The 25,676-nt window shown below is 32.2% G+C and overlaps 1 protein-coding gene across 1 annotated transcript in view; it reads left to right on the top strand.

Moving 5' to 3' along the window:
* Positions 1-25,676, top strand: part of LOC114325617 (uncharacterized) — a 122,172-nt gene that overhangs the window by 72,413 nt on the left and 24,083 nt on the right. The window lies entirely within an intron of this gene.

Raw genomic sequence — 25,676 nt, 5'->3', positions numbered from 1 at the left:
GTCTACTTAAGTTGGAAACATATGGGAAACTTTTTTGTTATTCATTTTACGAAAAAAACCTATTCTTTATAAAAAGTTCTGCATGCTCTAAAACCTAAGATTCATTCATCAGATATCAAATTTTGTCAATATTATACGAGGTATGTCAAAAAATATGGACTTCGTTCAAGAGTAAAGTACCTTTGTTTCTCTCAATATCGAAAATTCTTATTATGAAAAGTTGTTTGAAAATAAAAACTAAGATCAAATATGCAGTTACATGCTTCTAATTGGAAAAAAATATTTTCCAAATTTTTCTCAAATTTATTGATACCAACTTCGTTTTTATTTATTACACATACGATAACTCTTTTATTATTACTTTTACGAAAAAAAAGGTATTCTTTATAAAAAGCTCTGTATGTCCCAAGACCGAAGATGCAACCATCAGATATCACATTTTATTAATTTTATACGAGGTATGTCAAAAAATATGAATTTCACTAAAGAGTAAAGTACCTTTATTTTTCACAATATTGAATAAGGTTATTAAAAAAGTTGTTTAGAATTAAAAACTATGTTTCAATATGCAATTACATCCTTCTAATTGAAATATTGTGAAATATAAAGGTACTATAATCTTGAGCGAATTTCATATTTTTTGACACACCTCGTATAGAATTAATAAAAGTTAATATATCATGGTTGTGTCTTAGATTTTAGACCATGCAATGTTTTTTATGAAGAATAACTTTTTTTCGTAAAATGAATAATAAATGAGTTATCATATTTGTAATAATTAAAAACGATGCTGGGTATCCATAAATTTAAGAAAAAATTTTTAATTTTTTTTCAATTAGAAGCATGTAATTGCATATTGATCTTATTTTTTAATTCCAAACAACTTTTTTTCATAAGAATTTTCGATATTGAGAGAAATAAAGGTACTTTACCCTTGACCGAAATTCATATTTTTTGACATACCTCGTATAATTTTGAGAAAATTTGATATCTGACTATTGAATCTTAGGTTTTGGGGCATGCAGAACTTTTTATAAAGAATAACTTTTTTTCGTAAAATTAATAATAAAAAAATTTCCCATATGTTTCCAACTTAAGTAGACACGCTGTGTAAGTATTATACAGGGTGTCCCGAAAGGATTGGTCATAAATTATACTACATATTCTGGGGTCAAAAATAATTCTATTGAACCTAACTTACCTTAGTCCAAATGTGTTCATAAAAAAAGTTACAGCCCTTTGAAGTTACAAAATGAAAATCGATTTTTTTCAATATACAGACGAACCCGCTTATTAGAATACCCGTTTAAGAAATATCCCAGTTTAAGGAATAGAAATTCGATGTCCCAAAACGCTTTTACTAGCCACCACTGATCGGTTATTGGAATATCCCGGTTATAGGAATACTTTTGCTTAGCACCAAGGCTATTCCAATAGGCGGGTTCGACTGTATCGAAAACTATTAGAGATTTTTTATTGAAAATGGACATGTATCATTCTTATGGCAGGAACATCTTAAAACAAAATTATAGTGAAGTTTGTCTACCCCATAAAAATTTTATGGGGGTTTTGTTCCCTTAAATCCCCCCAAACTTTTGTGTACGTTCTAATTAATTCATTACTGTGGTACCATTAGTTAAACACAACGTTTTTAAAACTTTTTTGCCTCTTGGCATTTTTTTTTTTTTTGGTTAAGCCAGTTTTTATCGAGTTGCGGCTTCTTTTTTAATATATTACATAAAAATTTTATGGGGGTTTTGTTCCTTTAAAACCCCAAATGTTTGTGAACGTTCCAATTAAACTATTATTGTGGTACCATTAGTTTAACATAATGTTTTTAAAACTTGTTTGCCTCTTAGTCTTTTTTTGATAAGTCACCTTTTATTGAGATGTGGCTTCTTTTTCAAAACATACCTAAAAATGTAAATTATAAATAAATTTTCAGATTATTAAGTCCATTCTTTCACGGTTTTTGCTCTAAATTTTAAAGAACCGCTTGGATTGACATGAAATTTGGCATACGCATAGCTTACGTGTCAAAGAAAAAAAGTGATATTGTGCCGATGTGTGCTTTTGCCCTGGGGGTGACTTTCACCCCCTCTTGGGGGTGAAAAAATATATGTCCAAAATTAGTCCGGAAATGGGTAAACTGACTAATTTTATAATATAATAACCACATTTTTAGACGGTTTTTCGCAAATAACTCAAAAAGTAAGTACTCTGTCGAAAAAAACGTTCTTAGCAAAAGTATAACCTATAAAAAAGAAAAAAAAAATGGTGTACGCGTTAGGTCTCTGAATCTCGTAGAACCAGAGTTATCGCCAATGAAAAATAGATTCATATTCACCAAATTTCAAATAGAATATTTCGACGTAAAATATCCAAAAAATTAAGCACTTTTTGGGGAAAACCAATAATAACTTATTTAAAGTGTTTAAAAAAGCTTTATTTTTGTTTTTACAAAAAGTTTCTAGCGTTAAATTTAAGCAAGTTACGCTCAAAATAAAGTTGGTCCCTTTTGTTTTTGCAAAAAAAAATCGGGAAGACCACCCCCTAATTAGCAACTTAAATGAAATTAATCGTTACCGCTCCACAAATTATTTTACTTATGTTGTGTTTATATGATACGTAAGTTTCATCGATTCAAAGTACTTATTTGTGAAAAAAATTGGTTTCAAAGTAAAATTTTTAAAAAGTTAAATTTTGAAAAATATGCTTTTTTTCAAAATAACTTAAAAATTGTTAGAGATAACAAAAATCTCGAAAAACAAAAAAAGTCAGATTTGCTTTTCTAAATATCATGTATTTTTTGTTTTTCTGTTAGACAAAAATTGATTAAGATTTGGTGTTTCGAAATTTGCATACATTCGTGATCAGTGACTCGTTCAACCTCTTTTAACTACAGCCCTTTCAATAATAAGGACTTTGAACCAATGAAACTTACAGATCATATAAACAATATATACACGAATCAAGAGACTTGTGAAGTCGTAACGATTAAGTTCATTTAAGATACTAATTAGGGGGTGATTTTCTGGATTTTTTTACCAATACCAAAAGGGACTAACTTTATTTTGAGCGTAACTTGTTTAATTTTGATGCTAGAAATTTTTTTTATAAGGCAAAAATGAAGCTTTTTTTAATCACTTTAAATAAGTTGTAATGAGTTTTCCCGGAAATGTGCTTCAATTTTGGTTATTTCACGTTAAAGTATTTCATTTGGAATTTGACGAATATGAACCTATTTTTCATTAGCTATAACGCTGCTTGTACTAGGTGTAGAGACGTGATATATACACCATTTTTTTTTTAATTTTTTACAGGCTATATTTTTGCTAGGAATATTTTTTCGAGAAAATACTTACTATTTGAGTTATTTGCGAAAAACCGTCTAAAAGCGTGGTTATTTTGTTGAAAAAATGAACATATTCACTGCCAAATAACTCGAAAAGTATTGACTTAGGGAAAAAACTCTATAGAACAATAGTTATTTAAAATTAGCCAGTTTATCCATTTCCTGACTTTCTTTGGACGAATATTTTTTCACCCCCAAGAGGGGGTGAAAAGCACCCCCAGGGCAAAAGCACATATCGGCACAATATCACTTTTTTTCTTTGACTTGTTAGCTATGTGTATGCCAAATTTCATGTCAATCCAAGCGGTTCTTTAAAATTTAGAGGTTTTGCAATATTTTACCGTTAAAGAACGGACTTTTAACCCTAGAATCTGCGGTATAATTTATGACCAATCTTTTCGGGACACCCTGTAAAAGCTTTGTATTTGCTCTGTTAGCAGATCCTTGAAATAGTTTTCGAGCCTGCTTTTATTGCTACATCGTCAATGATCAGTTGTCCTTCACTATTTCTAAAAAGATTAGTACGTAGTTTATATTCCTCTTTGAGTTGTTTTAGAAATTTATATGCTCCTCTCGTGTCACTCTGATTGAAATCTTCCTCCATTTTTAGTGTTTGGTCGTTTTCTTGCCTCCTCTTCTTTCTTCTGCATATTGTGTCTACCTTTCTTGGTTCTCCTTCAAATTTTTCGCGCCTTTCTCCTGTTCTTCTTTGAATATACTCCACGTATAGTACATTTCGAGTGTCTCTTGTTTACATTCTTTATCAAACCAAAGCTCTTTTCTTTGATGTGTTTTTTACTCTTACCACTCTTTTATAGACTAGTCTAGTATATTATGATATCATAATTGCATAGTGCAGCGATCGTTTCTTTTGAATTTGAGCTTTTCACAACTTCTCCGTGATGATTGAAAAAACATTAAATACCTATTGGGACCAACGAACTGTCAATACTGATGAAATGACCCCGTCCCATTCAAACAGTGAAGCGAGATTGAGGCCAACATAAAAGAGAGAGGTCTTAGGGAGACAGAATTTGTCAGGGAAAATTTGCTACAAGTACCACCAGAGTTGCCAGATGTGATTTTATTAATCCCCACTTAAAAACTGAAATTCCCTCAAATTGAAGCTCAAATCTTCCAAATTTAAATTTGTGACGCATTTTGATAAATTGGTAGTCAAATGTAGAGAACAGTAAACCAAATAATTCCCCCCCCCCCCCCCAAAAAAATCCACCAACCATTTCTACTTAGAAACATTCCCTTAGACGCTTTCAAATTACTCCAAAATTGTGGGAAAATATCCCAATCTGGCAACCCTGACTACCACTATCAATTTTTTTGTTTACGAAGATGGCGATTATCTTCTATCCTTCCCTGACTACGCTCTCTCATCCTGGCCGTATTAAATTCGCTTCATGCCCATTCCATCAGTATTGACAGTTCGTTATGATAAAACTGAAAAAACTATCTGTCTTTTTTTGCCAAACCGTCTCTGGAGTCTGGAAGCTTCCTGTAGCTCCGTTCAACTTCCACGTCCCTTTATACTCCTCTTCCTCTTCCATAAGATAAATATAGCTCCCTTTGTTTTGTAGGTAAGGAGGTAAACACGTTTACCTAGATGCCACTAATAGCTACATGTTTTCATTACATCATCATTACAGTACTGATTAACATTTCGCTTTGTGTAAACAGTTTACTGAATATGTAAACATGTTGATGCTAGAGCGGATCTTATTGTGTTAACTGAAGAATTAAGATATATATCTATTCCTACGCTTTTAGCAAAATCGATACATCTGTTTTCGTGTTGGAGCTCGTATTGTGTAGTTTAACAAAGACGTTTATATACACTGCTTCAAGACATTAACGCACCACTTTAAAATTTACCATATAACATGAAAATATTAACTGAAATGAATCGCATTTCATTTCGTATTAGTTTACTTTGTAAAACAAACAGGTCTGGTCATGTCACTAACCGCCTTCAATATTCATAAACTTAACACAATCTTAAAACAATGAACAACAAAATCGCCAAATCTAAAAATTGAAATTGTTCAAATTGTTTGCTTAATATGACGTATTTCCCCCACTGCGAAAGACAGCTTGGCATCGACGATTCATACTCGAAATAAACGGTCTTAAAGTATTCTCATCCAAAATAAAAATGTATACCATTTTTATTCAGTTGCAATGCGAAGGCAAAACAATCTTATTTTTCACTTAGAATGTCGCTATTAGGATTGAAAACTTTACTTTACCTTTCAATTGTCAGATGGCGCTAGTCACCTGATCCATTCACGTCAGTTGCGTTGTGGGGGATAAACTCTCGTTGTTGGTCACTCAGAGTATGGAGCAGCAGGCCTACGTCTCTCCGATGAGACTCCAATAAGAGTCGAAAATCGCCGATTCAAAGTGCTGGACTGCGCTCTGTATTCTAAGTGAAAAATAAGATTGTATTGCCTTCGCATTACAACTGAATAAAAATGGTACACATTTTTATTTTTATTTTCATATTAGTATTGCTCATATAGAGTAACTAGGTCCATTTTCCGTTACAACTTTACCAAGCTGCGGACGGGGGTTGTGAATTGCATAGTGTAGAATTTCTTCCCTTTTGTCTTCACTGCAGCATCCATTTGCCTTGCATATTGTAGAAGCCTTGGAGGTATCACCAGGGAAATGGACCAATAAGTTTTCAATTAAAAAATCTTTTAGTAATATTTTTAATATTTTTCAATATTATTAATGTCGCTATTAGGATTGAAAACTTTACCTTACCTATTCTCATCCAGTTCATTTCAAATTTGGACAAGACGTTGATCCAGTTCCTGCAGAGTGTTTGGTTGGTTTTTGAAGTTATACTTCTTTAGGCGCATCAAAAGTCTTGGTCCTGAGCGCAGCTCAAACGTTATATGGGCTCTGATTGGGTAATTACAATGGCCTGTCAACAATTGTTCAGTATGTCGGTTATGAGTAAACAAATGTGTATATTAGTGTTTATTGTTGTGAGGACGGAGAAAAAAGCAAGTTTATAATTGTAGTGACTTTTTAAATAGTTTTTAAAAGCAACAGGTACGTAATTGTAAATGTTTCAATATTGTAATAAAAAATTACAAAGGTACTTACCTATTTGGAAAATGTATGTACCTATCTAGTAGGTAATGCTTTAATTTACATAATTTGAATAACAACAAAATGTCTACCAATCTTTATCTAATATATTGTTTTCTTACTCTATGTTTTGTTGTATTTTAATATTTTAATTCCACAAAAATCAAACTAATTTCATTAAATTCAGAACTGTCAAACAGTAAAACGTTCAGTTGGCCTATCTTCCCACATGACAGGTACGTGGAAATGGCTAAATGTGTAGATGCTTCGATTTAGCGGTTTAATATACGTGCGTCCATAAAGTAACGCATAAATTCATTATTAGCTAAATAAGCGACATTGTCCTAAGAAAGGTCGATAAAGCACCCTAATAAACGCTGGTTCGAATTCCAATGCAAGTTTTTATTATTTTTTTAGTTTTTTTATACATTTTATGATTGTAAGTACCTTTGTTATATAATTTTTTTCAGAAAATGCGTATTTAGTTAAAATTTTTGCCAATAATTATTGTTCAGAAATCATTTCATTGTGGCATTTTTCAATGTGTTTGTGTGTGTTTTATTCTTTTATTTTTTAATTTTTGGTATTGTTTTAGTAAAAATTTTTGTAAAGTAGTAAGTATTAAAATTAGTTTAATATTTAAATAAAATATAAATAAACTGTTTAAAGTACATATATTAATTTTGTTGGAATTATATAATAGAAGTATAACTTCTTACGTGCCTACAAAGTACACACACATTATTTTTTTGTTTTTGTAGATGGTGCATTAATTTTTTGGAGCAATGTATAAACCTCAACGCCACGCGCGTTGTTAATATCATTAAGGAAAATAACCGAAATAGAAGTAAAAGGAACAATAATAATTGACAAGAAACCTACTCGCGAATACGAAATCATTGTGGTTAGATTTTCTGAGTCTTGTCGCTATTGTAAATTTAACTGTCCAATTAGTGTTCTAGAAACGAATTTAAACTATATAATTACGAGTGCTGTGGGTGCCATTTCCAGAAATATGACAGGGTAATGAATAAACTAATTTTAGGGAGTAAATATTTAAGTACTTTGAGGTTGTTAAAATTTAACTAAGCCGAAGAATTGGTCTAACTCAATTGGAAAAATTAAATTTTTTCTATTATGGCTTGAATTATTAACACAAACAACAAACAAAGGTAAAAAAGTAGATGAGTTTAAAGCTTTTGGCCATTTCTATAGTGGAATATGTGTCCCACAGCACTTAGGCCACAATTGACTCATTGTGCATCCTCCCAGAAGGATGTCGTCCTTAGTTCATTATTCATCCTGCCATATCCTGGAAGGCGGACAAATCACCATGGGACATCTTCCCTATTTCGGCAGGTGTAGGCCAAAGCTCGCCGAACGCATACTCTCGTATTGACGATAACTCCGGACATTCACATAGGACATATTTATTTATTTATCTTATGGCAATTACAACACATTTTGAACAAAATTACAAACACTAGTAATATGACAAACTTTAAATAGTTACAAACAAACATCAAGTGTATTAATATAATCAATTGACTCAATTGAAGTTGCAAACAGGAAGTCTTCAGGGCTACCATTGTAGGATCTTGAGGGACACTCTTCAATAATGTGGTCAATGGTTTGGTTCTCCCCACAGTCACATTGAGGAGACGGGTTCTTTCCCCATTTATGTAGCATGTATGCACATCTGCCATGTCTGGTTCGGATCCTATTTAGAGTGGACCATGTTTTACGTGGAAGATCAAAACCTGGTGGCTTGTGGATAATGCAGGGCATGTTATTTTGCCATGCGCTCCATTCTTGGGACCATGCATTCGTGATGTTGAACTCCTCATGTATCATTCTTGCCGTTTTTATTGGTGGTTTTCTAGAGCGGAGACGGGTATTTCGTGCATCCTCGGTATCTTGGTGGATCGTCAGATTTATATTGTTAATGATCTTTTTGTATTCACGTGTGTAAGTGCGTCAACTCGTCGTAAATGTGGAGGTGGGATGTGACTTAATACTGGAAGCCATTGGATGGGAGTTGATTTAATTGTACCAGCTATCATCCTCATAGTATTGTGCAGCTGAGTGTCGACATTTTTACGTGTGGGCTGTGTAGCCAAACTGGAGCACAATATTCAGCGGTCGAGATAACAAGGGCTAAGGCAGTAGAGCAAAGAGTGGAAGCCGATGCTCCCCAGGTGGTACCGCAGAGCTTCTGTATGATGTTATTTCTTGTACTCAACTTTTGGGCAGTTTTTGTTAAATGCTCTTTAAATGATAGCGTTCTGTCTAGTGTTATGCCCAGGTACTTCAGTGTTTTGTTGTGGGTAAGTATGGTATTTTCAAACCGTATATTGTTTATTGTTCAGGTGAAAGCAACTAACTTCTGTTTTGGATGCATTTGGTTGAAGTCGCCACTTGCGAAAATATTTGCCCAATATATATGTCTGCCGTCAGAACTTCTTCAGACGTTTCTAGTGTTCTTCAGCATCGTGTAGTGAGGGCCCAGTCGTCGGCGTATCCGAACTTTCTTGATTATGTTTCCGGCATACATACATAAATAGGACATAGGACAACATAGACAACATAGGAAAACATAGGACATGTTCGACAGTTTCGTCATCTCATTCACACTTCCTGCTAAGAGGTGTGTCAACTAGCCCCAGTGTGTGGAGGTGTTTTCTTAGTTGACAATGGCCAGTTAAGATACCAACTGTCAAGCGTAGGTTTTTCCTGGTCATTCTAAAGTACTTTTCTAATGCTGACTTCCCAACGTTCCTTAGTGTTATCTTGGCAAGTCTATATCCTGGCTCTTCTTCCCATCTTTTCAAGGTTTGCGTGTGGGAGTGACATTTAGCAATTTCCGTGATTGTTACAGTTGACCAACCAAAAAGATCACCAGGTCCTAAGAGTATTAGGCCTGCTGCCTTCCTAGCTAGCTGGTCAGCAATGCGGTTGCCTTTATTTCCGTTGTGTCCTTTAACTTACCTCAGGATGATGTTGTTTCCATCCGTGGTAACACCATATAGTACCACCATATAGTGAAGTAGAAAAAGGCAGAAGAGTAACAGCAGGTATAGGTATGTTGATCAAGAAAAGGCTGACTCGAAATATTAACAACTTGTAACAAATCAATAAAACTCTATTTAAAGTTGAGATGAAGCTGGAAAGACACGACTTTGTCGTAGTGGGTGCGTGCGCACCTTCTGAAGATGGACAGGACGAGGAAAAGAATAAATTTTACGACAAACTTGCGGATTTGGTAGAGAATATTACAACAGAGATTATATTTAACCTACTACGTGCCTTGGTGTCTGTTCTACTGTCTCTAATCGTTTTGCAAGCTTCTTTACTTCTTGCTCTACCCAAAAAATTCTCTACGTTATCGCAGATTTTATTCCACATCTCATGATTGGCTTTATTTATCGCTGTTTTACTTCGTTGTTTAACCTGTTGTACTGTTTCCGATTGTACATTCGTTGGAACTTTGTAAGGATTTTGTGGGAGATTAAAGATATAATCATACAACATTTGTAAACTTTTATAAAGTTTATATATCAGCGAAACATATCAAAACTTCAGTAATACTTTTTTTTTCTATATTTTATTATAAGAAAAGGTTTTCAAGTGTTGGAACTTTCCAAGTGATAAGTTGTCTAATGAATAATAAAATATATATAATACAGTGGAAATGCATCAAAAGTTTCTTTTTACCTGCTATAAACCTTTTCCCTATTTCTTCCCACTAGAGGCGAAGTTTTTAAGTAATTGAATGTCTATATATCTGAATGTTTCATTTTTTTATATAAGGGTAGTATTTACCCTTAAATAACAATATTCGCACATCGAGAGAATATAACGTTTAATACAGTGGAGCGTCATGAGCTGGTATACTAATGGTAGGGGAGACCAAGCGGGGATTTTTGCAGTTACTCGAGCGCGTCAGATTATCATATGGGGAGAAACCTTGTACCCAGCAGATGTACCTCTACCATATATTGGCTCTTAACACACGGAAGTTCGTTAAGGGGGCATGAAAAAGAAACTCTCCTTAAAAATACTCGAAATTGTCAGATTAAGATAAGGTAAGTTAAGTACATGCAAAAGAGTGTGTGTATATTTCAAAAATCTGACGATTTAAGAGAGGCGTAACGAAATGGGTGAGTCAAAAAGTTTCACAAAAAAAAAGCGAATATTTCGCGAAATGAACGTTAGATCGAAAAACAAAAAATATGTCTTCAATATTTTTCAAAAATCTATCGAATGGTACTAAACATGACCCCCACGGAGAGGGGTGGGGAGTAAATTTAAAATTTTAAATACAAACCCCGCGATATTTCGCAAAATGAACATCAGATCGAAAAACTGCAAAATACACTTCCAAAATGTTTTTGAAAAATCTATGGAATGGGACCAAACACGACACCCCACGGAAGTGGGGTGGGGGCTACTTTAAAATCTTAAATGGGATATTGCAGATTTGGATTCTTTACGTAAAAATAAGCAAATTTTATTCAAGATATTTTTTCGCATTATGGATAGATGGCGCTATAATCGGAAAAAACGATTATTGGAAATGGAAAATTAAATTAAAAATGGAAAGTCCCCACTAAAATGGAAAATTTTACTTAACTTTTTTTGGTTTTAGGACTTAACAAGCACAACCCAATAGGTCCCCATAACGCTCGAGTGACTGCAAAATTTAGCATACTTTGCTCCCCTACCATAATCTTCAGAACAATTTATGGAATCCGTGAAGTTTTTGTTTCTTTTTGAAGTTATACTTCTTTACGCGCGATAGAGGGTGAATTTTAATAGGATTAAAACCTTTGATCCCGGCGCAGTCGCATTACAACTTTGTTCTGATTGGATGTTCAAATGACATGACAAAAATTATCCAATATAGCAAAACAAAAAAGTTTATAATTGTAGTGATTTTTAAATAGTTTTTAAAGCAACAGGTACGTAATAATTGTAAATGTATCATAGGTACCTACCAAAATACATAGTATGTAATATCATTTGAACTATCATTTGAACCAATATAATAATATATACTATACAAAACTACCAAAATAAATAGTAAGCATGTAATACTTTTATTTACATAATTTGATTACCATCAAAATTTCTATCAATATTTACCTAATATATTGTTTTCTTACTCTATGTTTTGTTGTATTTTTTCAATTCTAAATCATTTCAATTCAAAATCAAAATAATTTGATTTACATAATGCAAAAATGTCAAAAGTTTAATCCGTTTAGTTAGTCGATCTTCGCACATAATGACACACTGTCTCCGTGGCGAAGCGTAAAATGCGAGTGAACCCCAATACAACGCCAATACCAGCCGCGCTGGTAAGTTGGTTCAAATCCCAATAGAAACTTTTATTTTTTTATTTTTTTTTATACATTTTATGATTGTAAGTATATTTATTACATAATTTTATTTTCAGAAAATACGTATTTAGTTAAAAAAATTTCCGACAATTAATGTTCAGAAATCATTTGTGGCATTTTTAATGTGTTTGTGTGTGTTTTATTATTTTATTATTTTAATTTTTGGCACTGTTTTAATAAAAATGTTTGAGAAGTAGTAAGTATAAATTAGTTTGAATTTTAAATAAAATATAAATAAAAAGTATATTAATTCCGTTTATAATTATATAATCATATAATAGAAGTATAACTTCTTACGTGCGTACAAAGTACACACACATTCTTTTTTTTTTTCTATTTCTACCTTTTTCTTCTATCTTATTTCCTAAAGTGTTAAGATTTTTAGTTCAAATTTTCTCGTCTCGTTGGCTTGTTCCAAAAGTATGGTTTCCACATTCTAAGTTCCCATTTGTGCTTTGTCTATTTTGTTTTTTTTTTTTTGTGTTTACTTTTATATGGTATGATTCAAATTTCAGTTTTTCGAATTTTTTTTCTCTTTATTATTTAATACATTTTTATTCATACCCTTTTCTTTTGCCTGGTCTGTTTGTTATACGTGCTTGTGTTGAAGTGTCTTTGTTCCATTTCCAAACAGCTTCAATTGGCAGTTTGGCGAATCCTCTTTCAACTATTTTTCTGTTATGCCTTTCTTTATATTATGCTTCCCATCTAACGCTTTTTTGAATTTTCCTATCCACTTTAATATATTTCCTGCCGTGGTCTTCTTCATATTATCAATTCGTTTCCAAGGCTAAGGATGTTATCCATTTATTGAACGCAAGAGAGGAACCTCTAGGACAGCGTTTCCCAAACTGTGCTCCGCGGAGCACCGAGTGCTCCACGAAGCATCTACTGGTGCTCCGCTATATGGCGATAATAAACGGTTAAACATTAGAAAAAAAATAGATAAGAGTTTCAAAATTAAAATACTAGTTTGACATGGTTAATTTGGCATGGCATTGGTTAATTTAATTGGCATATTAAACAGATATTTTAATAAGGTTAATGAAGTTAGTCTCTCACTTCAGGGAAAGACAATGACTGTCTTTAACGCCAATGATAAAACACAAGCGTATAGGAAGAAGTTAATTTTTTTGGCAGAATCAGTGAAAAATAAAAATCTGGATAGCTTTCCACTAATCACAGAATTTAGAGAAAAACTGGAATCGGACATACCTGAGGCTGTCTTTAACGAGTTCCACACTCATCTGCTAAATTTACTTGAAAACTTCCATAATTATTCTCCTGAGGAATTCCACGACAAAATTAAAGAAAACTTCTGGGTTTCAGGTCCATACCTTGCAATGTTAAAAAAACCAGCTTCCTTGACATCTCAGCAGTATCAATGCCTGATAGATTTGACATCGGATTCTGCGATAAAAAAACATTTTGAAAGTAAATCGCTAGTAGATTTTTGGTATCAACTCAAAGAAGAATTTAAAATTCTGTCAGATAAAGCGAAAATTATTCTTCTCCTATTTGCATCAACATACTTATGTTATGTGAAGCAGCATTCTCCGCCTAGGTGGCCACTAAAACAAAATATAGATCTCGACTGAATGCGGAACCTGACATTCGATTGCAGTTATCCCAAATTTAACCAGATATTACTAACCTGTGCAACTCAAGGCAGCCTCATTCTTCACATTAAAATAAAGACATTACGTTTTTTAAGATTTTAGAAATAGGATCTGCGTGTTCATTTTATTTTTGTTATTCGTTATATGAGTTTGTGATTGAAAAAAAATTAAATAAAGTGAATAGAAAATGTAATGGTTAGTATCAGCCCCCAACCCTTCCCAATTAATATCTCTCGTTCTCTGTGGCACCTATATAGGTTTCAAGTGCAATATGGTAAGTTCTCACTACAGAACTTCTGTCCTGAATAGTGTTCCTCGACTAAAAAACTTTGGGAAACGCTGCTCTAGGAATAATAATTAAAACGATCAAAAATATCTACCAGAACAACAAAATAAAGGTAAAATTAGATGAAGAACTAACTGCCCCAATCGAAGCTGGGATAAGACAGAGGGACTCCCTGAGTCCTCTGTTGTTCAACCTGATCATGGATGACATAACAAAAAACGTAATAACAAAAAAAGGATACCAAATGGGAGAAAAACAACTTAACATAATCTGCTATGCAGACAACGCAATACTAATCTCTCAAAGTAACTAGGTCCATTTTACGTTGGAACTTTACCAAGCTGCAGACGGGGGTTGTGAATTGCATAGTGTAGAATTCCTTCCCTTTTGTCTTCACTGCAGCATCCATCTGGCTTGCATATTGTAGAAGCCTTGGAGGTATCACCAGGGAAATGGACCAATAAGTTTTCAATTTAAAAATCTTTTAGTAACATTTTTAATATTTTTCAATATTATTAATGTCGCTATTAGGATTGAAAAACTTTGCCTTTCAATTTCCAGATGACGCTAGTCACCTAATCCATTCACGTCAGTTGCGGTGAGGGGATAAACTCTCGATGTTGGTCACTTAGAGTATAAAGCAGCAGGCCTACGTCTCTCCGATGAGACTCCAATGAGAGTCGAAAATCGTCGATTCAGAGTGCTGGACTGCGCTCCGTATTCTAAGTGAAAAATAAGATTGTTTTGGCTTCGCATTGCAACTGAATAAAAATGGTGTACATTTTTATTTTTAATAAAAAGAAAGTATGGTAAAGAGGACAAATATTGTTCGTCCATTTTTATTTAAAATGGGATAGTCCCTGGTCTATGCCAGTCGAGATGGAATCTTTATTGTGCACAAATAGTGTATGTCCTCTTAGAAAGGTTTGCTAGTTACTAAAGTAGCATTAAAGACATGTCCATTAACAACATCATAAACTTAGAGCACAAATGTTGTATATACAATACTTTTGCGTTCACAAAATTCAAACTAAACGACTCTTTTATTGTATGTCCAAAGATACCACATTTATCCACACTATGAATTTCGACCCTCGGTAATAATGTAATCTTTCAGTCTTCGTTTAATTTTTTTAAAAATAAAAAAGGGTTGGTCCGAAATTTTGCCCTTGCGCCCTTAATAAAAAATTCATTTGTACTACTAGTACTATTTTCACAATTGCAGTGTGGAAATAATATATTGTATGTCCATGTTTTACTTTATATTTATTGTATGTCCATACAGGAGGTTATTTTAGCTTGTTAAATGTAATTAATATTTAACCCTAACAGAAATAGAACTAAATAAAATATAAAAGAAAGGCGTAGCTCGAACTTAACTGTAATTTAGTTACTTTTAAAGTATGTACGGTTTGTCACGGATAACGGAAACTTTTAAATTGATTTTACCGAAAACATAAATTTTGGACATTATTTGTCCTTTTAGCCATCGATATATTTTATATTTTTTTATATTATTCTTTACGCTGTTTATAAACTGCTCCAAACTAAAACAAACAAAATGATAAGATGCCGAAATTTCCGATAACTTTGTATGTGAACGTATTTTCATCCTGCTTCAGTACCTAATTATAATTTCAGAGGGCGGTATCGAAACTATAACGATCAGTCAGCAAAGTTCATTTACCCACCAATTTCCGTGCTTATGACAAAAGTTCTTGTATCGCCGAATAATTTGCATTTTTATACAATCCAACGACCTCATCGCCGCCCCAGCAACCTCAACCGTCCCTAAAAGGTTAAACAATGGTTGTCGATCTATACCTAAAGTGTGAAACCGGTAAAAAATATCCCCGATAATATGAAATTAGAGAGGTGTGAACAATTTATAGACGTTTGGTAGGGCTTCGCCTCTTTCCCGACAAAACATAAACCCATTTGGTGGTATTTAAAGGTTCAGAGGCGGCAAACGAAGTATTTAGGAAGGGAAAGTGTATATTTTCTCGACATTTCAAAAAAATATAATTAATTTCAAACAGGACTAAACTACTTTTGAAAATTATAGATAGCACACTTTTTAGGACACAGTTGTTAAAATTGATTTCATTTTAGTACGTTCTTTAAACGTAAAATATTGCAAAACCTCTAAATATTAAAGAACCGCTTGGATTGACATGAAATTTGGCATACACATAGCTAACAAGTCAAAGAAAAAAAGTGATATTGTGCCGATGTGTGCTTTTGCCCTAGGGGTGAGTTTCACCCCCTTTTGGGGGTGAAAAATACATGTTCGAAATAAGTCCGGGAATGGATAAAATGACTAATTCTAAGCAACTTTTATTCTATAAAGTTTTTTAACCATGTTAATACTTTTCGAATTATTTGCGAGTGAATATGTTAATTTTTTACAAAATAACCACGTTTTCAGACGGTTTTTCTCATATAACTCAAAAAGTAAGTATTTGGTCGAAAAAATTCTTATCCAAAATGTAGCACGTAAAAAAGTGAAAACTATAGTGTATAATATATTAGGTGACTATACCTAGTAGAAGCAGAGTTATAGCTAATGAAAAATAGGTTCATATTCGTCAAATTCCAAATCGAATATTTTAACGTGCCATAACCAAAAAATGAAGCACTTTTTTGGGGAAAACTCTTTTTAACTTTTTTAAAGTGTTTAAAAAATGCTTATTTTTGTTTTTAAAAAAATTTTAGCATCAAAAGCAAGCAAGTTACGCTTAAGGATACCCAAAGTCCGAAAATTGAATTTTTTAAGTTTTTTTTTGTTATAATTGAAAATTATTCTCTGAAATCTTCTCTTTCCAACGATATATAACACATTATAGTACAAAATATCCATGGTTACAAAATTATTTGTTTTTTGAACGTCTGCACTCAACTTACCGTGTACCGGTAGCTTTACAGCCTATTAGAGTGTTTTATGTTTTTGCGATTTCCCGAATACTGGGTTTTTAACTTTTGATGTCAAATATCTCTGGATCCTTAGATGATAGAAGGTCCAAATTTTTACAGTAGTTGTAGATAGATAATATCAAATGTTTAAAAACAAGTAAAATAAAAAATAAAATCCAAACTTTTTTCGTTTTTTTTTGTAAGAGAATTTTAAAAAAATTTAAAACAAATGTTTTTTTCACTCTAACTTTACAGAAATCTACGCGGGACTAAACAATGCATATAGTTTCAAAATAAACAAAAATTGGGTCTCTATGTTCTTTGGTTACAGAGATATGTGACATAATGTTAACATTGTCGTCAAATGGGATTTCGGGTGCCCTTAAAATAAAGTTGGTCCTTTTTTTTGGTAAGAAATCGGGGAAATTACCCCCTAATTAGCATTTCAATTGAACTTAATTGTTACCACTTCACAAGTTTTCTACTCGCGTAAGTATTGATCATACGATCTGTAAGTTTTATCGGTTCAAAGTCCTTATTTTTGAAAGAGCTGTTGTTAAAAGGGCTTGAACGAATCACTTATCACGAGTGTATGCAAATTAGAAACACCGAATCTTAACCAATTGTTGTCTTACAGAAAAACAAAAAAATACAAAATATTCAGAAAAGTAAAGCCGACTTTATTTATTATTTAAGATTTTTGGTATCTCTAATCTTTTTTAAGTTATTTTGAAAAAAAGGATTTTTTTCAAAATAAAATTTTTGAAAATTTTACTTTAAAACCAAATTTTTTCAAAAATAAGCACTTTGAATCCGTGAAACTTACAGATCGTATAAACACAACATAAGTAAAATAACTTGTGAAGCGGTATCGATTAATTTCATTTAAGTTGCTAATTGGGGGGTGATCTTCCTGATTTTTTTTTGCCAAAAAAAAGGGATCAACTTTATTTTGAGCGTCACTTGCTTACATTTGATGCTAGAAAATTTTTTTTATAAAAACAGAAATAAGGCTTTTTTTAAACACTTTAAAAAAGTTGTAATGTGTTTTCCCCAAAAATTCTTCATTATTTGGATATTTTACATGGAATTTTTCGAATATGAACCTACTTTTCATTAGCTATAACTCTGCTTTTGCTAGGTATAGAGACCTAATATATACACCCTTTTTTTCACTTTTTTATAGGCTATAGTTTTGCTAAGAATATTTTTTTCGACAAAATGCTTACGTTTTGAGTTATTTGCGAAAAACCGTCTAAAAACGTGGTTATTTTGTTGAAAAATGAACATATTCACTTGCAAATAGCTCGAAAAGTGAAAAAACTCTATAGAACAAAAGTTGCTTAAAATTAGTCAGTTTATCCATTTCGGGACTTATCTTGAACAGATATTTTTTCACCCACGAGGTGGGGTGAAAGTCACCCCCAGGGCAAAAGAACACATCGGCACCATATCATTTTTTTTTTCTTTGACATGTTAGCTATGCGTATGCCAAATTTCATGACAACGCGGTTTACTGATTACAACTGATTACAGAAATCTACGCGGGACTAAACAATGCATATAGTTTCAAAATAAACAAAAATTGGGTCTCTATGTTCTTTGGTTACAGAGATATGTGACATAATGTTAACATTGTCGTCAAATGGGATTTCGGGTGCCCTTAAAATAAAGTTGGTCCTTTTTTTTGGTAAGAAATCGGGGAAATTACCCCCTAATTAGCATTTCAATTGAACTTAATTGTTACCACTTCACAAGTTTTCTACTCGCGTAAGTATTGATCATATGATCTGTAAGTTTTATCGGTTCAAAGTCCTTATTTTTGAAAGAGCTGTTGTTAAAAGGGCTTGAACGAATCACTTATCACGAGTGTATGCAAATTAGAAACACCGAATCTTAACCAATTGTTGTCTTACAGAAAAACAAAAAAATACAAAATATTCAGAAAAGTAAAGCCGACTTTATTTATTATTTAAGATTTTTGGTATCTCTAATCTTTTTTAAGTTATTTTGAAAAAAAGGATTTTTTTCAAAATAAAATTTTTGAAAATTTTACTTTAAAACCAAATTTTTTCAAAAATAAGCACTTTGAATCCGTGAAACTTACAGATCGTATAAACACAACATAAGTAAAATAACTTGTGAAGCGGTATCGATTAATTTCATTTAAGTTGCTAATTGGGGGGTGATCTTCCTGATTTTTTTTTGCCAAAAAAAAGGGATCAACTTTATTTTGAGCGTCACTTGCTTACATTTGATGCTAGAAAATTTTTTTTATAAAAACAGAAATAAGGCTTTTTTTAAACACTTTAAAAAAGTTGTAATGTGTTTTCCCCAAAAATTCTTCATTATTTGGATATTTTACATGGAATTTTTCGAATATGAACCTACTTTTCATTAGCTATAACTCTGCTTTTGCTAGGTATAGAGACCTAATATATACACCCTTTTTTTCACTTTTTTATAGGCTATAGTTTTGCTAAGAATATTTTTTTCGACAAAATGCTTACGTTTTGAGTTATTTGCGAAAAACCGTCTAAAAACGTGGTTATTTTGTTGAAAAATGAACATATTCACTTGCAAATAGCTCGAAAAGTGAAAAAACTCTATAGAACAAAAGTTGCTTAAAATTAGTCAGTTTATCCATTTCGGGACTTATCTTGAACAGATATTTTTTCACCCACGAGGTGGGGTGAAAGTCACCCCCAGGGCAAAAGAACACATCGGCACCATATCATTTTTTTTTTCTTTGACATGTTAGCTATGCGTATGCCAAATTTCATGACAATCCAAGTGTTTCTTTAAAATTTACAGCAAAAACCGTGAAAGAATGTACTATTTTAGTTTTTAATGCTGGAATAACGGAATATTTAAAAGTTTGGCGAAGGGGCAAATACGGAATATTTGAAAGTTTGGTGGAGGAGCCAGGTCTAGTGATAGTCAAGCTTGCTACTATTGTTATTACTAAGAATCGTCCAAAAATAATACAATCTCGTTTCTCGCGGGGTTTTTGGGGTCTCTGAACATGAATATCATGTCGACGATGTGCTCCGAGAAACTTGGTAACAATATTGGGGTCATCTGGAGTTTTATGAAAATGCAATACAAAATCAGTGCAAACTCATTACTTGGGGATTTTAGGGACGCTGATAACAAACACCATGCATGATGGCGATGGTCTCCGAGGTACTTGGTGCTCAGGACGGGCCTTGTATCCTGGAGTGTTGTGGTTGAAAGTGTATGTTATATTTTCGACATTTTAAAGAAATGTAATTAATTTCAAACAGGATTAAACTACGTTTGAAAATAGCTCTGTTCGCGCTGGACATCCTGAATGTACCCACAGGGAGAACGCCTGCGCATTACAAAATTGAGCGTTGGCGGAGGTCGAATCTCTCCCTCTGAACACCCTCCGGATTTTTAATTCGGTGTTCGCGCACTACAGAAAAATGATCCTGAACGGGTCCGGGATACCCTCTTGACGTTCGAGGATTTTTTTGGATTGTAAGTTCGTACAGGCGCACAAAATATTTGAGAATAATTTATTGACATTTTGACCACTATTCTGTTCTTACTCCCTCCAATTCTTAACCTAAAATATTGTTTTGTTAAACAACTTGTAGACGTAGATTCTAGTTTTTAAAGTTTTGAAATTATGTAAAGTGTTGTATCATTCAAATATTCTTCAAACAAATTTTAATATTTTTTATATTAAAGCTTTTTAGTTGTTTTTGTTAATGTTTTCCATTTAGTAAGTTTATAAATAAGTAGGTTCCTTTTCTAGTATTATTATGTTATTAAAAAACCAATACAGAAGTAAAAACTTCGAGATGTATTCTGGTATAAAATCGTTTATTTAAAACTATAAAATGTCATGGATTTCAGAACGTTTTCGTTCTAAACAGAACATCTTCAGTGCCTAGAATGAAGTATTTCTACGTTAGTTTAAAGCTAAACCTTTTGCTTTAAACTAACGTGGAAATACTTCATTCTAGGCACTGAAGATGTTCTGTTTAGAACGAAAACGTTCTGCAATCCATGACATTTTATAGTTTTAAATAAACGATTTTATACCAGAATACATCTCGAAGTTTTTACTTCTGTATTGGTTTTTTAAACTATGGTATACAGCCAACTATTGGGATTTTCCCATTGATTTTTTATTATGTTATTAGTTTTCATTCGATATTCGATAATTATCTATTACGGTAATATTACAATAAATTGTACTCTGTTTTTACTTAATTTCTTCTACCTAGATAAGCTTATAATAGTACCTACATATTCTTGTGGTTTATTTTTAAGTTTAATTTATGAGTTAAATTAGTCTCTTATTGAATATGATGAAACATAAACAACACATCAAACTTATTGTGAAACTATTTCTTGTGTCTTGTTATATTTCATTATTTTTGTGGTGTAATAAACCACAACACAATGATACAACCTATCAAATTCAATACATATATCAAAATTGGAAATTATTGCTTTACTAAAGTATTCCTTCCTTCAGATAATGTTCAACCCCCAGGAAGTTAAAGGTAACTTTTATATCTAAATACCAAGCTGCAATTTACAAGTAACTCAACAATCTTTTACTATCTACAAAAATTTAAGCCGGATTTCGGAGTGGAAATACCAAATTATATTGTCGACACCTAATGGTATAAGAGGCAATCGATTATGTATGTATGTATTGTCGAAATAATAAAGACGCTAATCAAATTTCTAACTTCTAAGAAAGGCATTGAATAGAAAATTAATCCTTTGCCTGTTGCTGTTATTCTCTTTCTCTTTGCTTACATACAAATTTGTTGCATTTGCATTTTTTGTTGACATAGATTTCGAAATAAGAAACGGACAAGAATAAAGGCTTCCTTCTCTAACCTTAATGTATGCAACCCGCAGGGCCGCCGCTACCATGTGTGCAAAGTGTGCATCGCACACGGGCGGCCGAATATAGGGGCAGCCAAAAACAGGCCACTGATGATAATACTTTTTTAAAACGAAAATAAATTCAAAAAATTAAATAATAATGATTCAGATATTTCTATACACTCTAATATTCCAAACAATCTAAACAAAAATGCCAAAAATGTTATTTATTAAATGAACTGCCCTTTTGCAGCTGTAGTCATAAAGTAGTTCCGAGAATGCTTTTTAGTTTAAAATGGGTGGCGGCTTTCGAACTTTAAGATATTTTTATCTACGTGGTCCATATGCGATTTTGTCAAATTCTGAACATTAATCATTTCTTCAGCGCCGGACTGCACTTGTGATTTGTAGTCGTGCGATTGTTTTGACGCGAAGATTGAACACATTGTTTCAAATACAAGTCAATCCATTATTTAGTCGCAAATGGCTTGACTTATATTTGAAACAATGGGTGCGTTCGGACGACCATAGCGGCTGGCGGTCAGCAGAAATCGGCTGAGTGGTTGTATCCAGCCGTGATAGGGAAAGCTTAGTAAATCACTCAGCGGCTGGCTTCCAGCGGTGACGTCTGACAGCTACTGCTGGCTCAGCTGTCCAGCCGCTGTGGTCGTCCGAACGCACCCAATGCGTTCAATCTTCGCGACAAAACAATCGCACGGACATGAATGAATATGAATGGCCTAAAGCGAGGTTAGGTTTAGTTTAGGAGATGTGTTTTGTTTATTTCTTGCAAGGAAAACTAAAGCAAAAGGTATTAATATGGCTGGCTTTTATGGAAATTTGCTGGTTTTGAAGGAATTAGAATAGTATTAAATTAGAAATATAATAATTGAGAATTTCCACAACGTGAATTATCAACAAATGAAAGATTCTGGGAAATAATCTGGGAAAATTAGTATAAAACAAGGAAAATTACCAGCTATTTTATTGCTGGACAGGCTGGAATCAAATCTTAAGATTTCATATATTAGTAATATAGCTATGCAAAGTCCTCAGAAAGTGTTCTATTTGGTTTATAAACAAATTACCGCTCCGAAATCTTTTTTCAATTATTGCTCTGTAACTTAGAAGATTTTAACGTTAAACCAAAAACACTCACATAAAAATTCACTGTAATTTAATTCTGCACATAGATATTTGTTTCCGATTTCCTTCGGCAGAAATTTTCCTCGAAAAATTCGGGTTTTCCAAACAAAATCTTTAATTTTCAACTCAAATTTTAGGGAAGTAATTATTTATCAATAATTAAATAACTTGGTGACATAAATATTTTTTGTTATGAGTGTCATGAAGATATGAAAATTTGTATGTACAAAGAGGACCGGAATAAAAATGTAATGGTGCAAAGATTGAAATCTTGTTGTTTATAACTCTGTCGCAAATGCCGGTCAAATTTGACCGGTTATACCTGGAACCACTCTTCGCAATTCAATTTTTTTTTCTTCGAAAAGGGTACAGATTCCGTTCCCTTTTCAACAGCGTTAACTTAATTTAATTTAATCTAATATTTTCTGAGGGGTTCTATTTGTTTATAAGCCAAAAAATTGATTTTTTGTAACATTCCTGAGACCGCTCAAATAGTCCAATTTCAATTCTGTAAAGTACGTTGAATAGGTATAGTGATTTTTTATACGAAAATCATAGTTATTCTGGTGTATCATAATCTTTCTGGTTATTATTTCGACCGAAATTTTTTATTAAAATTTTAATTATTGCTAAACTATTGGTTAGATTGTCCCCGGCCTCCTGCTATATAATCTAATATAAAAAATCTTCCATGTCATCAGTTTATTTAATTATTGATAAATAATTTCTTCCCTAAAATTTTAATTGAGAATTGCAGATTTTTTGGGAAAACTAGGATTTTCTGAGTAAAATTTTTGTTGAAGGAAATCGGAAAAAAAATAACTTTGTGCAGAACTAAATTACGGTAAATTTTTATTTGAGTGTTGTTGGTTTAAAGGAAAAATCTTAGAAGTTACAGAGAGCACTAATTTAAAAAAAGAAGATTTAGGAGTGCTAATTTGTTTACAAATAAAATAATACACTTTCTGCGGACTTGTCATACCCCATATTACTAATATATGCAATCTTAAGATTCGATTATAATAAACCGGAGCGCTAACCCAAATTTTAATCAGTGTCAAAATGATAACGTTAATATCTCCAGTTGTAACTAATATCGAAATAAATAAGAATCGCTATAAATTGCGACCATCATGGCGGCGTCGAAATTAAATAGCGACCTCGAAATGAATTAGAATCAGGGTCCTGGAGTGTTGTTTAATATTCAGTGGTTTTTTGCATCTCTAAAAACATCAGTGTCCTACATTGAAATATGTTCTCTTGTTTATATTCAATCCTCAACGAGTTTTCTTATCATTTATAAAATAAGCTATGACATCTATCGATTAATTTTTAATTAAAATCTCAGATGCAAATACAAATGCATCTAAAAATCTAACGAAATATTGCAAAAGATATTTAGACCAGGACTAATCTGTAAAAAAACGTGTATTTTTGGATGTGAGAGGTGGCATTCAGATTTTTGCAGATAAAGTTAGGTGACACCTTCAGTAATAATAATTCAATTATGCTCCTTCTAAAATATGCCCGGAACATTAATAAAAAAATTAAAATATTTAAAAATTTCGAAAAACATCGATTTTTTTCTGCTTTCTTTGCTTATAACTTTAAAACGGTTCGTTTTGGAACAAAGTCGTAGAGAAATAAAATAAATATAATTGAATTTTGTATGATACACGACTGGTAAAAAATGCCTTAAGGTATTACCTTTTCTGCAATATAGCAATAAATACAAAATAAGGGGGCAAAATACGCCTGTTGTTATTCAATGTTTCTTAACTACTTTGGTGGCACTTAGAACCTTAGTAATTCGCTTAGAAAATTCTTATAACTTACTTAAATGGTCTACCAAATTTCATTATAATAGACCTAATAGATTTTGCATAATAAAATTGCAATATAAATGTTTTTAAAAAAGTTCAAATTTTTTTAAATCTTTCTGAACAAAAAGTAGATCATTTAGAAGTTGGCTAATTTTTATACATATAAAGAGGTGCTCTACCTATCTAATACACTTTACAGAATTAAAATCTGATTATTTATGGGGCCTCAGCAATGTTTTAAAATTATAAACAATTTTTTGGCTTATAAACAAATAGCTTTGTTTAATAATAAAACAAGAATGTGTGTGTACTTTGTACGCACGTAAGAAGTTATACTTCTACTACATATTATGTAATTTTTAAGACAATACCAAAAATTTAAAAAAATAAAAGAATAAAACGCACACAAACACATTGAAAAATGCCACAAAGAAAAAATGATTTTTGAACGATAATAATTGTTGGCAAAAATTTTAAATACGCATTTTCTGAAAAAAAAATTATATAACAAATATACTTACAATCATAACATGCATAAAAAAATAAAAAAATAAAACCTGCATCGGGAATTGAACCCGTGAACTTCGTGGCACTTTGATTCGTAATCGAAGCGTAGACTCACTCGTCCAATCCCACATTATTTATCGTGTGGAAAAATACGGTAACTGAACGTTTTACTGTTTGACAGTTGTTTTGAAAATTAAATTATGTAGTTCAAATTTTGTGGAAGAAAATATAAAAATATAAAAAAACAGTAAGAAAACAATATATTAGATGAAGCTTGGTAGAACTTTTGTTGGTAATCAAATTATATATGTAAATCAAAGCATTGCATACCTACTAGATAAATAAATCTACGCCAAAAAATCATAATTTAAAAATAAAAATCGAACCTAATTTGGGATTTCTCTCTAAAATCCGCATTCTTGAGAAAATAAATGTATGTATTTCAACCTAATCCAAATGTATAATTGCAATATGATTAAAATAAAAACTACTTACCAAATTAGAATGAGTTTTCCTTGTCCAAAATAGTCCAAAAGTCCAAAAATATAGGTATATGAAAACTATTTAAAAAGGCAGTATAACTATTAACTAACTTTTGTTTGTTGTTTCTTTTCACACAAATTTTAAAACGCAACA

Source organism: Diabrotica virgifera, chromosome 9 (genome assembly GCF_917563875.1).
Source record: "Diabrotica virgifera virgifera chromosome 9, PGI_DIABVI_V3a".
Lineage (NCBI taxonomy): Eukaryota > Metazoa > Arthropoda > Insecta > Coleoptera > Chrysomelidae > Diabrotica > Diabrotica virgifera.
Note: the sequence above shows the minus strand (reverse complement) of the source record. Positions and strands in the feature narration are given on the sequence as shown.